A 14062-nucleotide genomic window follows, 5' to 3' on the forward strand; every position below is an offset into this window, starting at 1 on the left:
TAGTAATATTGTTACTTGGGGACACCAGACTCACTGTTCCTCATCTGTCAAAGGGTAGTGTTAATTGGCTGCTTCTGATTAGCTGTTTCTGCAGCAATCTTGGCGCATTTTCAAGGTTTCATGTTAGAGTTCCTGATCTATACTAACCGATAGGTAGATCTGCGCTTTTATCATGTTTACTTTAAAATATATATTACCCTTTTTTACAACAAAACGGTGCTTATTCTGAAGAAAATGTGTTTAGGATCAGGACAGCAGAAACAAACTCCATTTTATTCCTGGAACCGTGATGGTGTTATGACTTATGTGAGTTTAAAATGCAAAACTGCACATGTTCAGAATGCTGGGAATACATACACAGCAAAGCTGGCAGACTGTGTGAGTTTTGAGGGAGGCTTGGTCTGACATAATCAGGAGCATAAAAGCAAATGTAAAGCATGGCGATCGCAGGTGAGGAGAAGAGATATGTTAGTTGTGTGCTTCACAATTGAAGTAATCCACACATGGCCAGCTAAAGTCCCCCATAATTTCATTAATTCCAGGGCCTAAAATTGCTTAGCTGTACTACTGAGTCCCATTGACTCAGTATGACTAAATCTGGGTCTGATATAAGGACAGGTATACCCCTTAATCGGGGGTGGGGAAATATTGCAGCCCAAGGGCTGTATAGAAAGCCTCTCGTTGGCCATACGGTAACGTCCAAAGCGGGTGAGGCTACATTGCTTTCACTTCAATCTCCCCTCCATAGTACGTGTACACGCACGCGCACACACACACACACACACACACAGGCTCACACAGAGAGACACACAATTCTTCCTCTCTCTCTTTCAGTTTTCCCTTTCGCCCCATTCTTTCTTCCCTGCCATTTCCTGGATGAACCCAAATTTGTGGGTTCACCAGTGCGCAGATTTTCGGATACTCTCATTAATTTTCACAGAAATATGACATTTCTTTCTGCAGCAACAAAGATGACATGACAGAGATGTTCCCCGGTGAAACTATCTGACCACAGTAACATGCTTATTGCACATGTAAAAAAGAAAGGAGAAGAGACACTTGAGGATGTCTTTCAAGTCATGCATTTTTATTCTGTCACCTCCAAGCTTTTCCACAGATCAGAGAGCCCCATGTTGATATGGGAAGTCTTGGAACAAAAGCTGTAATAGAGGCAATACTTAAAGGTTACACAAGATGGTACGTGGGACCCATGGCTTCTGGGGACCCCAGTAGGTGACGGCTTTCATTAAGTGCAGGAAATCCATTGCAAAAGTCAGTGTTACAGCATTTCACTATGTATGTTTTGTTTCCATTCTTAATCGGTTCCCAGTTGAGGCATGGTGTAAAGGAGGCACAGCCATAAAAGAAGTAACTTGTTATGTCTGAAGAGGAGAAGAAAACAAGTGTGTGAGTTGGGAGCCAGGATGCATGGCTTCTCAAGCCTAGGCAGGGGTAGGATATAGTGCAGGGCTAGGGAACCTGTGGCCCTCCAGATGGTGTCAGACTACAACTCCCATCATCCCTGGCCATTGGCCATGCTGGTTGAGGTGGATGGGACTTGGATTCCAACAACATCTGGAGGGCCACAAGTTCTCCACTCCTAATAGAGTGGGCTAGAGATCATGTCATGAGGCAAGGGGGTTGGCTGGAAATCTTCATCAATTCATGTCATGTGAAGGGTTGTGGGTTTCTCGTGGGCAGCTGGTTGGCCACTGTGGGAACAGAATGCTGGACTAGACGGACCCTTGGTCTGATCCAGCAGGGCTCTTCTGATGTTCTTAAGACCTTGGTCAAGTGGGTTGAAATGTGGGAGAAAGAATAATCAAAGAGTCCTGATCGCTCAGAATACTGGCTGAAATCCATGAAAACAACAACAACCTTTTGGGAATTCTAGAAGAACTCACTTGTTTGCAGTAGAGATGTGTAGCAGTGAGGATATTTGGGGTCAGCAACACATGTCTCATTCTTTGCATGACAAAGATCTGTTCTTCGACAATAATTGCACACCAAACCTTGAGCTGAGAGAAAAAGCAGTGAATTTAACACAGGGATTATTATCATGTTCCTAGTTTTATGGCTTCCCCTTCATGGATCACTGCCTTGTTGTGGCGAAGGGGCTTGCGTAACTCACTGAAGCCATAAGCTATGCCGTGCAGGGCCACCCAAGATGGACAGGTCATGGCAGAGAGTTCTGACAAAATGTGGTCCACTGGAGAAGGAAATGGCAACCCACTCCAGTATTCTTGCCAAGAAAACCCCATGGAACGTATCACAAGGCTAAAAGAGATGACGCTGGAAGATGAGTCCCTCAGGTCGGAAGGTGTCCAATATACTACTGGGGAAGAGCAGAGGGTATTTCCAAGTAGCGCCAGAAAGAGTGAAGCGGCTGGGCCAAAGCCGAAAGGACACTCAGCTGTGGATGTGTCTGGTGGTGAAAAGAAAATCTGATGCTGTAAAGAACAATACTGTTTAGGAACCTGGAATGTCAGATCAATGAATCAGGGTAAGCTGGAGGTGGTCAAACATGAGATGGCAAGATTGAACATCGACATCTTGGGAATCAGTGAACTAAAATGGACAGGCATGGGCGAATTTAATTCAGGTGACCATCATATCTACTATTGTGGGCAAGAATCCCTTAGAAGAAATGGAGTAGCACTCATAGTCAACAAAAGGGTGGGAAAAGCAGTACTGGGGTACAATCTTAAAAATGATAGAATGATCTCAGTACGAATCCAAGGCAAACCATTCAGCATCACAGTAATTCAAGTCTATGCCCCAACCACTGAGGCCGAAGAAGCAGAGGTTGATCGGTTCTATGAAGACCTACAACACCTTCTAGAACTAACACCAAAAAAAGATGTCCTTTTCATCATAGGGGATTGGAATGCTAAAGTAGGAAGTCAAGAAATCACCGGGATAACAGGCAGGCATGGCCTTGGTGTACAAAATGAAGCAGGACAAAAGCTAATAGAGTTTTGCCAAGAGAACACGCTGATCATAGCAAATACTCTTTTCCAACAGCACAAGAGACGACTCTACACATGGACATCACCAGATTGTCAATATCGAAATCAGATTGATTATGTCCTTTGCAGCCAAAGATGGAGAAGCTCTATACAGTCAGTCAAAACAAGACCTGGAGCTGACTGTGGCTCAGATCATGAGCTGCTTCTTGCAAAATTTCGGCTGAAATTGAAGAACGTAGGGAAAACCACTAAACCATTCAGGTATGACCTAAATCATATCCCTTATGAATATACAGTGGAGGTGAGGAATAGATTTCAGGGATTAGACCTGATAGACAGAGTGCCTGAGGAACTATGGACGGAGGTCCGTAACATTGTTCAGGAGGCAGCAACTCAATCCATCCCAAAGAAAAAGAAATGCAAGAAAGCCAAGTGGCTGTCTGATGAGGCTTTACATGTAGCTGAGGAAAGAAGGGAAGCGAAAAGCAAGGGAGAAAGGGGAAGATATATCCAACTGAATGCAGAGTTCCAGAGAATAGCAAGGAGAGACAAGAAGGCCTTCTTAAATGAACAATGCAAAGAAATCGAGGAAAACAACAGAATGGGAAAGACTAGAGATCTCTTCAAGAAAATCGGAGATCTCAAGGGAACGTTTTGTGCAAAGACGGGCATGATAAAGGACAAAGAAGGCAGGGACCTAACAGATGCAGATGAGATTAAGAAGAGGTGGAAAGAATACACAGAAGAACTATACAGGAAAGATCTGAATGTCCCTGATAGCCATGATAGTGCAGTCACTGAACTTGAGCCGGACATCCTCGAGAGTGAAGTCAAGTGGGCCTTAGGAAGCATTAGTAACAACAAAGCTAGCGGAGATGACAGTATTCCAGCTGAGCTATTTAAAATCCTAAAAGATGATGCTGTTAAAGTGCTGCACTCAATATGCCAACAAATTTGGAACACTCAACAGTGGCCGCAAGACTGGAAAAGGTCAGTTTACATTCCAATTCCAAAGAAGGGCAACGCCAAAGAGTGTTCAAACTACCGCACAATTGCGCTCATTTCACATGCCAGCAAGGTGATGCTCAAAATCCTACAAGCTAGGCTTCAACAGTATGCGAACCCTGAACTACCGGAAGTACAAGCGGGGTTTTGAAGAGGCAGAGGAACTAGAGATCAAATCGCCAACATTCGCTGGATCATGGAGAAAGCAAGAGAATTCCAGAAAAACGTCTATTTCTGCTTCATTGTCTACGCTAAAGCCTTTGATTGTGTGGATCACAACAAACTGTGGCAAATTCTTAAAGTGATGGGAGTACCAGACCACCTTACCTGTCTCCTAAGAAACCTGTACGAAGGTCAAGAAGCAACAGTAAAAACTAGACATGGAACAACCGAGTGGTTCAAAATTGGGAAAGGAGTACAAGGCTGCATATTGTCACCCTGCTTATTTAACTTATATGCAGAGTACATCATGAGAAATACCGGGTTGGATGAATCAGAGGTCGGAATTAAGATTGCTGGGAGAATTATCAACAACCTCCGATATGAAGACGATACCACCCTAATGGCAGAAAGTGAAGAGGATCTAAAGAGCCTTTTGTTGAGGGTGAAAGAGGAGAGTGCAAAAGCTGGTTTGAAACTCAACACTAAAAAAACTAAGATCATGGCATCTGGCCCCATCACTTCCGGGCATATAGAAGGGGAAGAAATGGAAGCAGTGACAGATTTTACTGTCTTGGGCTCCAAGATCACCACAGACGGTGACTGTAGCCATGAAATTAAAAGACGCTTGCTCCTTGGGAGGAAAGCTATGGCAAACCTAGACAGCATAGTAAGAAGCAGAGACATCACCTTGCCGACAAAGGTCCATCTAATCAATGCTATGGTTTTCCCAGTAGTAATGTATGGCTGTGAGAGCTGGACTATAAGGAAGGCTGAGCGCCGAAGAATTGATGCTTTTGAACTGTGGTGCTGGAGAAGACTCTTACGAGTCCCCTGGAGTGCAAGGAGGTCAAATCAGTCAATCCTAAAGGAAATCAACCCTGAGTGCTCATTGGAAGGACAGATACTGAAACTGAAGCTCAAATATTTTGGTCACCTAATGCGAAGAGAAAACTCTCTGGAAAAGACCCTGATGCTGGGAAAGACTGAAGGCAAAAGGAGAAGGGGACAGCAGAGGATGAGATGGCTAGATAGCATCACCGATGCAATGAATATGAACTTGAGCACACTCCAGGAGAGAGCGCAGGACAGGAAGGCCTGGCGTGCTATGGTCCATGGGGTCACGAAGAGTCGGACACGACTGAACGACTGAACAACAACAAGTTTTATGGCTTAGATGAGCTAGATCTGATGGACAAGAATTCATGGAGATCATTAGGATATTGGAGAAATCCACAACGGATTGAAATAAATTCAGATTTCTATGGATCTGACCTGCGGATTCTACAGCGGACTGGCTTTTTCCTCATCACAAGGATGCCACAGACTTGTAGATGGGGGGGGGGTTGCACAAATGCACACTTGTGCAAGTACGCATTTCCATAAGTGCACACTTGCACAATTGCAAGCACGAACATCCCTACAAAAAATCTGATTCCATCAGTAAGCGGACAATGGGATGAAAGCAGAGACATCGTTGTAAAGCGGCCCACCTGGGCATGGGTCCCGGATCTTTTGAGCTGTCCAAATTGCCTTTTTTTTACATTTTCCCATTGACTTGCATTGGAAAACAAAAGCGGCCATAACGTTTTTAGTTTGCATGATAAATGCATGAAATTTGGAGGCTTGGTAGCCCCCATGCAGCTGAGTGAATATGCCAAATTTTGGGCACTTAGGTCCAGTGGGTTTTGTACTAATCACAGGTACAATTTGCTATTTTCAAGAAAATGTGTCAAAGCAAAGAGCTATATTCTTTTCGTGCTTCCACATATGTGCATGGAATTTGGGGACCTGGCAGCCCCTGTAGAGATGACTGAGCCTGCCAAAGTTCAGACAGTTAGGTCCAGTGGCTTTTGTGCTAGCCACAGGTAAAATTTGCTTTTTCCAAAAAAATCTGTCAAAGTAAAGAGCTATATTTTTTTTGTGCTTCCACATAAATTCATGGAATTTGGAGACCTGGTAGGCCCTATAGAGCTGGCTGAACCTACCAAATTCAGACAGTTAGGTCCAGAGGCTTGTGTGCTAGCCATACATAAATTTTCCTTTTCTCAAAGTCTAAAACAAAAAGTAAAAACTGGCAAGCCACCCAGAGGATTAGAGATCCTAATCAGAAGGTGTTTAACATGATCATTAGGAGATCACTGTCCCTAATCTCTGGTGTAGGGTTTGTTTGTTTGTTTGAGGTGCAAAAAAACTCTCTATCCCCACTTTTCTGCTCTTACATGCCCACTGTTGGGAGTTTGCCTGCAATGAAATTTTGAAAAGGGAGAAGGAAGGGAAGAAAGAGCTCCATGTGAAATACTGGTATTTCACAGAGCATCTGATTTTACTGCCCCAGACTGAAACCTTTGGATTCTGCAGAAGTTTAGTAGCTTCAGTACAGCAAAGGATCCAATCAGCCTCCACAAACTTCTTTCTCCCCCTCCACTTTAATTTCTCCTAGATAGCTGTAGACTCAAATAATCCCAAAGGGAGGGTTAGGACCATGTGGCATCATGATTAAGAAACTACTGGGGCTTTTAAATAGGTTCTACAGTTTTAAAAAAGCTAGAAAAAGCCTTCAGCTACCTCACCTCATAAAGTTCATTTAAGTACATGCAATCCTTACAAACTCTCCACAGCCTCCTAAATTCCTCTGAAGTACTACCTCTCTGAAAGGAGCCACTTGGATTAGGGAATTCTCTCTACCTCCCACCCCTGCACATATTTCCAATCACCATTCTTCTTCCCTCCCCTCCCCTCCCCTGTCCTTTCTTTCTCTTCTTTATTCCACCCAGAGCATATCTTGGGGAATTCTTAAAGAGAATTCTCTTTGGTGGGCAAGAGAAGTTCTGAAGTGTATTTGACTTTATACAAACAGACAAGAAGGTTGGGTTTTCTCCTTCTCCTCACTCAAGTCTTTGAGAAAAGTGGGTTCACGTGGTTTCAGAGAAACGAATCTGGGGCTGTTTTGTTTGTCAGTTGCCATTATCCACCAATAGAAAGGGCTGTAGCTCAGTGATAGAGCACATGCTTGGTATGCAGAAGGTCTCGGGTTCAATCCCCAGCATCTCCAGGTAGGGCTAGGAAAGAATCCTGCCTGAAACTTTTTTCCTGTCAAGTGACAGGAAGCCAGATTCCAGCTGAACATCAGGAGAAACTTCCTGACTGTTAGAGCAATACAACAATGGAACCAATTCCCTAGGGAGGTGGTGGACTCTCCCACACTGGAGGCATTCAAGATGAGGCTGGACAGCCATCTGTTGGGGATGCTGTGACTTGGATTCTTGCATTGAGCAGGAGCTTGGACTCGATGGTCTTGTAGGCCCCTTCCAACCCTACTATTCTATGATTTTCCAAGTTTCTGCATCGCTGTTTTCCTTGTTTGGCTGACTAGGCAGGCTGCAGTGCACAGTGAAGCCCCAGCTTTCAGCCACCCTCTTTTAATTACAATGTCTTTGGGTACATGAGCAAAGGGCTGGATGTGCCTGATCATGTCTTGTACTTGGATGGGAGACCACCTGAAAATCAGGCTTCCTGCATTGAGCAGGGGGTTGGACTCAATGGTCCTGTAGGCCCCTTCCAACCCTATGATTCTATGTGAGGCCCAGGCTGCCATGGTCCCAGGTGTCATGCCACCACTGGAGTCAATACTTTGAGAACATAGTTTTCCTCAACAGTATCCTTAACATAATAGCCTAGTTCAGATTGACACAACTGGGCTTAATAAGCTGATTTATGAATGAGACTTGTGCCCACCTATGCAGCCCCTTCCGTCTTTCCTTCTTTCTTGGCATGCCAGAATTAACCCTGGAAGTCTTTGATTAACCACCACTTCCCTTTCCCTCCAAATGAAGAAAATACAGTTTCTGGGTTCAGAACCAGACAGAGTCTCATACTTAACCCCCAGTATCAAACAATGAATTAAAGCCCTGGTTTGTTCCAAAGCTGGTAACCTTAGTTTCCCAGTTCGGATATAATGTGAAATGATGGTTAACAAAAGACTGCCAGGCTTATTGTAGCCTGCCAAGAAGGGGAGAGGAACAGGATGCCACTGCTCATACCTATCTCAGCTTAATATTATCCTCTGAACTAGACAAAAGACTCCCTGATACGAACACTCATATGAATCAAGGGAGCCTCTTCTAATGTTGGGAGAACGAGGATGGTTATGAAACTGAGCAGAAAGTTCAAGAGACCATTTGATACATCACATAAGCAAAACTAAGTCTGTACTTTGGAGCATGATTAAAATAAGCAATAGGTTGTAATCTTGTGACATTCAGAAGTAAAGGCTTTACCTTTCAAGTTAAAAGATAAGTCGTGAAGAGGGACCACGCTAAAGTTAACTTACACTCTGGCAGGTAAGAAAGGATACGAGTGCCTCAGAGCATATGCAGAGTTATTCTTACAATTTTTATAGATCAGTCATGGCAACCTGGCTGATCCCAGCACCATCAACTATTTTTTAAGAAGGTGCAGAGCAGATGCAACCACATCCCTAAACTACCTTCCCTACCCTTGGCCCCCAGTGCCTTCTCCATGCCTTCTCCATGCCTTCTCCTTCTTTCTATTTGGGGAAGTGGGTAGCCGGGCATGCTGCCCAGCAAAGCCTGAGCTTGCAGCCACCCACCATCTTCTGAACTAGGCAAAAGTCTCCCTCATATGAACACTCGGAAGGACCGTATTGAACAGGCCGGACCCCATTTTTGTGTACTTTCTCTACTTACCAACTGTCCAGCAGAGCAGAAGAGAGAAGCCCAGAAGAAAGATCTTGTCCATCTCTTGGTCACAAGTGCAGATGAGAAGGAGAAAAGATAGAAAGAAAGAGGGCTCCAATCATTCACCTTTTCTCCAGATGCATCTGGGAAGGCACATGCAAGAAATTTATTCTCCCCAGGACAATTTGAACAGCCAATGGCAAGAACAAATAAGGTGGGGAAATGTCTACTTTACAGGAAATTAAAGGAGAGTCCTGACTTTCTGGAAAGAGATTTCTCCAAGGGTGTAGTCAAGTATGTTAATCCATTTTCTGGAATTATTTTTTTCTCTCTCACCCATATGAGAATTTGTCACACAATTAAGTAATTAATTAACTTCTGCAAATATTTCTTAGCAACAGGTCTTTTCTTTAGGACAGAGCCAAACTAGAGACATCTTAGAGAATGCAGTACAACTGTACAAAATAAGGTTCTGACTATTTCTGATGACTAGAATGTTAAGAAATTACAGCAAAAGCCTTGAAAATGAAATACAAAAGCCCCACAAGAATTACACCTCTGTTATGTATGCATGCATGTAGGTATTTAAACGGTCTCCCATGATGTACCTTTCAGCAGAATTTTTTTTAAAATTTATTTGTGGCATTTGTATACCTCTGAATAAAATCTCTGAATAAAATCAGCAGTTCACGATATTAAAATACATTTAGATACAACATTAAAAACACAACATGGTCTTATATGTTGCCTGGGAGAAGAGAAGACTGAGGATAGGATAGCACTCTTCAATTCCTTGAAAGTTGTCACACAGAGGAAGTCCAGAATCTCTTCTCGATCATCCCGGAGTGCAGGACACGGGATAATGGGCTCAAGTTACAGGAAGCCAGATTCCGGCTGAACAACAGGAAAACTTCCTGTCAGAGCACTACAACAATGGAACCAATTACCCGGGGAGGTGGTGGACTCTCCCCACACTGGAGGCATTCAAGATGAAGCTGAATGTCAGGGATGCTCTGACTTGGATTCCTTCATTGAGCAGGGGGTTGGACTCGGTGGTCTTGTAGGCCCCTTCCAACCCTACTATTCTATGATTCTATGAAGACCGTCTGTGAGGTATCCTGGTCCCAAGCTATTTAGGGCTTCATATGATAACAACATAACCTTGTATGTGGGTCAGTAGTCAATGGGCAACCAGTGCAGTTCTTTTAACACAGGTATTATGTGAGCATAGCTGGGTGTCCCAGTGAGAACCCTAGGTGTTGCATTCTGCATCAACTGCAGCTTCTGAACCACGCATGAAGGTAGCCCCACACAGAGCGCATTACAGTAGTCTAATTGTGAGGTTACTAGTGCATGAATCACCGTGGCTAGGCTATCCCTATCCAGGAATAGGCGTAGTTGGTATACAAATCAAAGTCGGTAGTGGGTGCTCTGGGCCACCAAGGCCACCTGGGCCTCCAGTGACAAAGATGGATCCAGGAGCACCCCCAAACTATGGACCTGCTCCTTCAGAAAGAGTGCAATCCCATCCAGAATAGGCAAATAGGGAGAGAGAGAGAGAGAGAGAGAGAGAGAATGAATTACCCATTGCTAGAAAAATCAGTTATGCTGATCGGCATAACTCAGACCATAAATAACCCAGTGGAAGTATGTCTAGATGGTGGTGAAATAACAACCAGAGGCTAGAATAAATCCAGATTAGGTTTGGTAAAATCAAGTTATGGGCTTGACACCAGCGACTGGTAAAAGAGGCAAGCCTTGCCAGGTTGGTGGTATCTGGGGACAAGACCAGCCCAAGACATTTTGCTGCCTGAGGTAAACCAGAGTATTGTGTGCACCTCACCCCACCCCTACCAGCCATTCCCTGAAAAGTGACCACGTGTCAGAAACTCTCACACACAGGTAGCTCTTGAGCCAAGAATGAGGCGGTAGAAGGATGGGGAGGGAAAGACAAGGCAGGGACAAGGAGAATTGTAGGGCTTCTCCTTTAGATGACATTGTCAACCTCCAGGGCACCTCTGGCACTTTATTCCATTTTTTTTTTAAAGATCGGAGATAATGAGCTATCAAATTACAGCGCTTGAGTTCCCTTGTGAACAGAGGAAACCCCGCAATAGGAGGAGCTAGACCACAGTGCCATCTAGCAGCTATATAATGAAACATATGGAAGACTCAGATAAGGGGGGAAAAGGAAGCGAGTATAAAGAGAGTCCATTGTGATAAGGGATGGACAGATTATTTACCCCATTCTGGGTGGGGGCATCTGCTCAGGGGGATGGGGATCCGTCCCTCCCCCCGGAATCCTCCCTGGCCAACTCCACTCCACAGCAAGTCCGTGGAGCCACTGGCCGGGCCTGCCTGCCGCCGGACTTCCATTTGCATCCCTGCATTAGCCGTGATATATTTACGTAGCCTATCACGGCTAGGGATGGTGGAGAATTCCACCACGGATTTCAGTGAGGCCAAATGCACTGGCATTCAGATTTCAGTGAGGCCAAATTAGGGATGTACGAAATTGCCCTTACCTGTCTCCGCCAGTATATATTTTAAGTTATATTTTATGGTTTTAAGTCTTGTTTTGTGAACCATCCAGAGAGCTTTGGCTATTGGGTGGTATAGAAATGTAATAATGAAACAAATGGGGTGGAAGGTTAATCTTTTACACTAACGGAAAAGCAGAGAGTACAAGTAAATGGTCATTTCTCGCAATGGAGGGATATAAACAGTGGGGTTCCCCCAAGGATCTGTATTAAGACTAGGGATGTCAGAGAATTCCGCCACGGATCTCGGTGAGGCCGAATGCCAGTGCATTCGGCCCCCCGAACTCTGTGGCGGAACGGCCTGCCACCCCCCCGCCCCCTGGCAGATCCCCCCCGGGACGAGACTCACCTGGGGCGGATCTTCGGGGCGGCGGCAGCTCCGGCGGCGGTGGCGGCCGATCTTTCGACCGGCTGCCGCCACCGCCACTTCCAGGCTTGTGTAAAAAAAAAAAAAAGACGTGATAGGCTACGTAAAGATTTACGTAGCCTATGACGGCTAGGTTTAAAAAAAAAAAACTACGACGTGATAGGCTATGTAAATCTTTATGTAGCCTATCATGGTTGGGTGAGTTTAAAAAAAAACCAAAACCACGTATGCAAATGGCGGCGGCTATGGCCGCTGCCATATGCATTCCTTATTTTGGCCCATCTTAGTTTACGTAAATATTTACGTAGACTAAGACGATGAAAATAAGGGGAACGCAAATAGCGTAGTGGACGCTATTTGCGTTCCCCTTATTTTCGCCATCTTAGTCTACGTAAATATTTACGTAGACTAAGACAGGCCAAAATAAGGAACGCAAATGGTGGCGGCTATGGCCGCCGCCATTTGCGTATGCGCATTGTTGTTGTTTTTTTAAGTCAGACGTGATAGGCTACATAAAGATTTACGTAGCCTATCACGTTGTTGTTGTTTTTTAACCTAGCCATGACAGGCTACATAAATCTTTACGCAGCCTATCACGTCTTTTTTTTTTTTAACACTGGAAATGGTGGCGGCGGCAGCCGGTCAGAAGACCGGCCACCGCCACTGCCGCCGCCGCCGTCTGGAAGATCCGCCCCAGGTAAGTCTCATCCCAGGGGGGATCCGCGGGGGGGCAGGCCGTTCCAACACGGAGTTTGGGGGGCCGAATGCACTGGCATTCGGCCTCACTGAGATCCGTGGTGGAATTCTCTGCCATCCCTAGGCCAAATGCACTGGCAAAAAATTTTTCCCCCTGCCGTGATCAGCTACGTAAATACTTACGTAGCCGATCATGGCAGGGGGAGGAAAAACCCAGCGTACGCAAATGGTGGTAGCCGCCGCCATTTGCGTATGCTGGGTTCCCCCCCCCCCGCTGTGATAGGCTACGTAAATATTTATGTAGCCTATCACGGCTAAATACAGGGATGACAGCCGCCATTTGTGTCCCTGCAGGGCTGCCCAGTGGCTGGATGTCCAGCTGCGGTCGGCCGGAGCCAGCCAGGCAGGATTCTGGGGGGAAGGATGGAGCGGCTCCCCCCCATCGAGGATTCCGGGAGGAGGGACGGAGCGCCTCCCACCCACCACAGATGCCCCTCAGCGGAGCAAGGTAAGGGATTCGTACATCCCTACTCCGTTCCGCCACAGACTCATTCTAAACAATCCGGCCTCATTGGAGTCCGTGGCAGAATTCTCTAACATCCCTAATTGTGATCTTGCATTTAAAAGAGAAGCAGAAAGCCCCGTTTTAAATGCCGGATTTTAGGCTGGTGTAGAAATGCTCCTTGACTTGGTGGAGGACAGTGCCAGAATGGGGCAGGCAATCTGGTGCTCTCTGAATGTCTTGAACTGTAACTCCCAACATCCCCAGCTAGCATGGCCAATGGTCAGTGATCATGGGAGTTTCAGTCCAGGGGTTGGATCCAGATTTATGCTGGATCATCTCTCGCTGGCAGAAGTGGACCTCACGCCTTGCCATGGCAGCCCCTCCAGCCCCCTGAAAATGCCATTACTGAGGCTTAGATGTCTTTGAAATAGACATGTGAAAAGTTAAGAATGAATCACCTGGGATATGTAACTTCATTTTAACCGTATAAAATATATTCAGACATAAAATACAAAAAGAAAGAACAATTCCGTCATTGCAAAGTATGTTTCCGCTTCACCAGCCTTCCCCACCCTGCTTCCCTCCAGATGTGTTGCACGACAACTCCCATGCAAGCTGAGGACGATTGGTGTTGATGTCCAACACCTTCTGGAGGGCACCAGGTTGGAGAAAGCTGCTCTAACCTACAGTATGTTTGTAATTTTAAATCTGTCTTACATGACTGTCTCCAAGAGAGCTGCAGGCATCTTGCAAGTGAACTGGGGACGAGAGCTTCTTTGAGAGGTGATGTTGTAAGCTTCTGCTAATTCCTACGACTACGACAGCCTATGCTTCTGCCTGAAGTGACTCTGGAGAGGAGCCAGAGATATGACAGAAGAACTTTAATTACTGTCTGTCCCAAATAGGCAATTCAGCGGCAGAGCTGGGGGTGAGAGCCGCGTGCTTGGCAGATTACGGTGTGTGAGGAACAGCAATTTGGGAGAGGCAGACCGCAGGGGCAGGCGATGCCCTGCGCTGGCTGAGCAGTGGCCAAAGGGCTGGCCACCAGGCAAAGGGAGAAACCAGGCCAAAGCTCCCGCAGACAGGTCGCAGTGCGAGGGGGCAAAGGCAAAGGCAGAAGT

The 14062-nt window shown here is 45.7% G+C and overlaps 1 long non-coding RNA gene across 1 annotated transcript in view; it reads right to left on the reverse strand.

Moving 5' to 3' along the window:
- Positions 1-1073: 1073 nt before the first annotated feature.
- LOC146355400 (uncharacterized) overlaps positions 1074-14062 on the reverse strand; it is a 31345-nt gene continuing 18356 nt past the window's right edge. Inside the window, exons 5-7 of the long non-coding RNA XR_014787185.1 lie at positions 8843-8976; positions 1905-2018; positions 1074-1382 (exon numbers count right to left, since the gene is read on the reverse strand). This is a non-coding gene — a long non-coding RNA (uncharacterized LOC146355400). The remainder of the gene's footprint in view (positions 1383-1904; positions 2019-8842; positions 8977-14062) is intronic.

The sequence above is a fragment of the Heloderma suspectum genome, chromosome 2, assembly GCF_057233095.1.
Source record: "Heloderma suspectum isolate Gila_16-S chromosome 2, 16-S_ref, whole genome shotgun sequence".
Lineage (NCBI taxonomy): Eukaryota > Metazoa > Chordata > Lepidosauria > Squamata > Helodermatidae > Heloderma > Heloderma suspectum.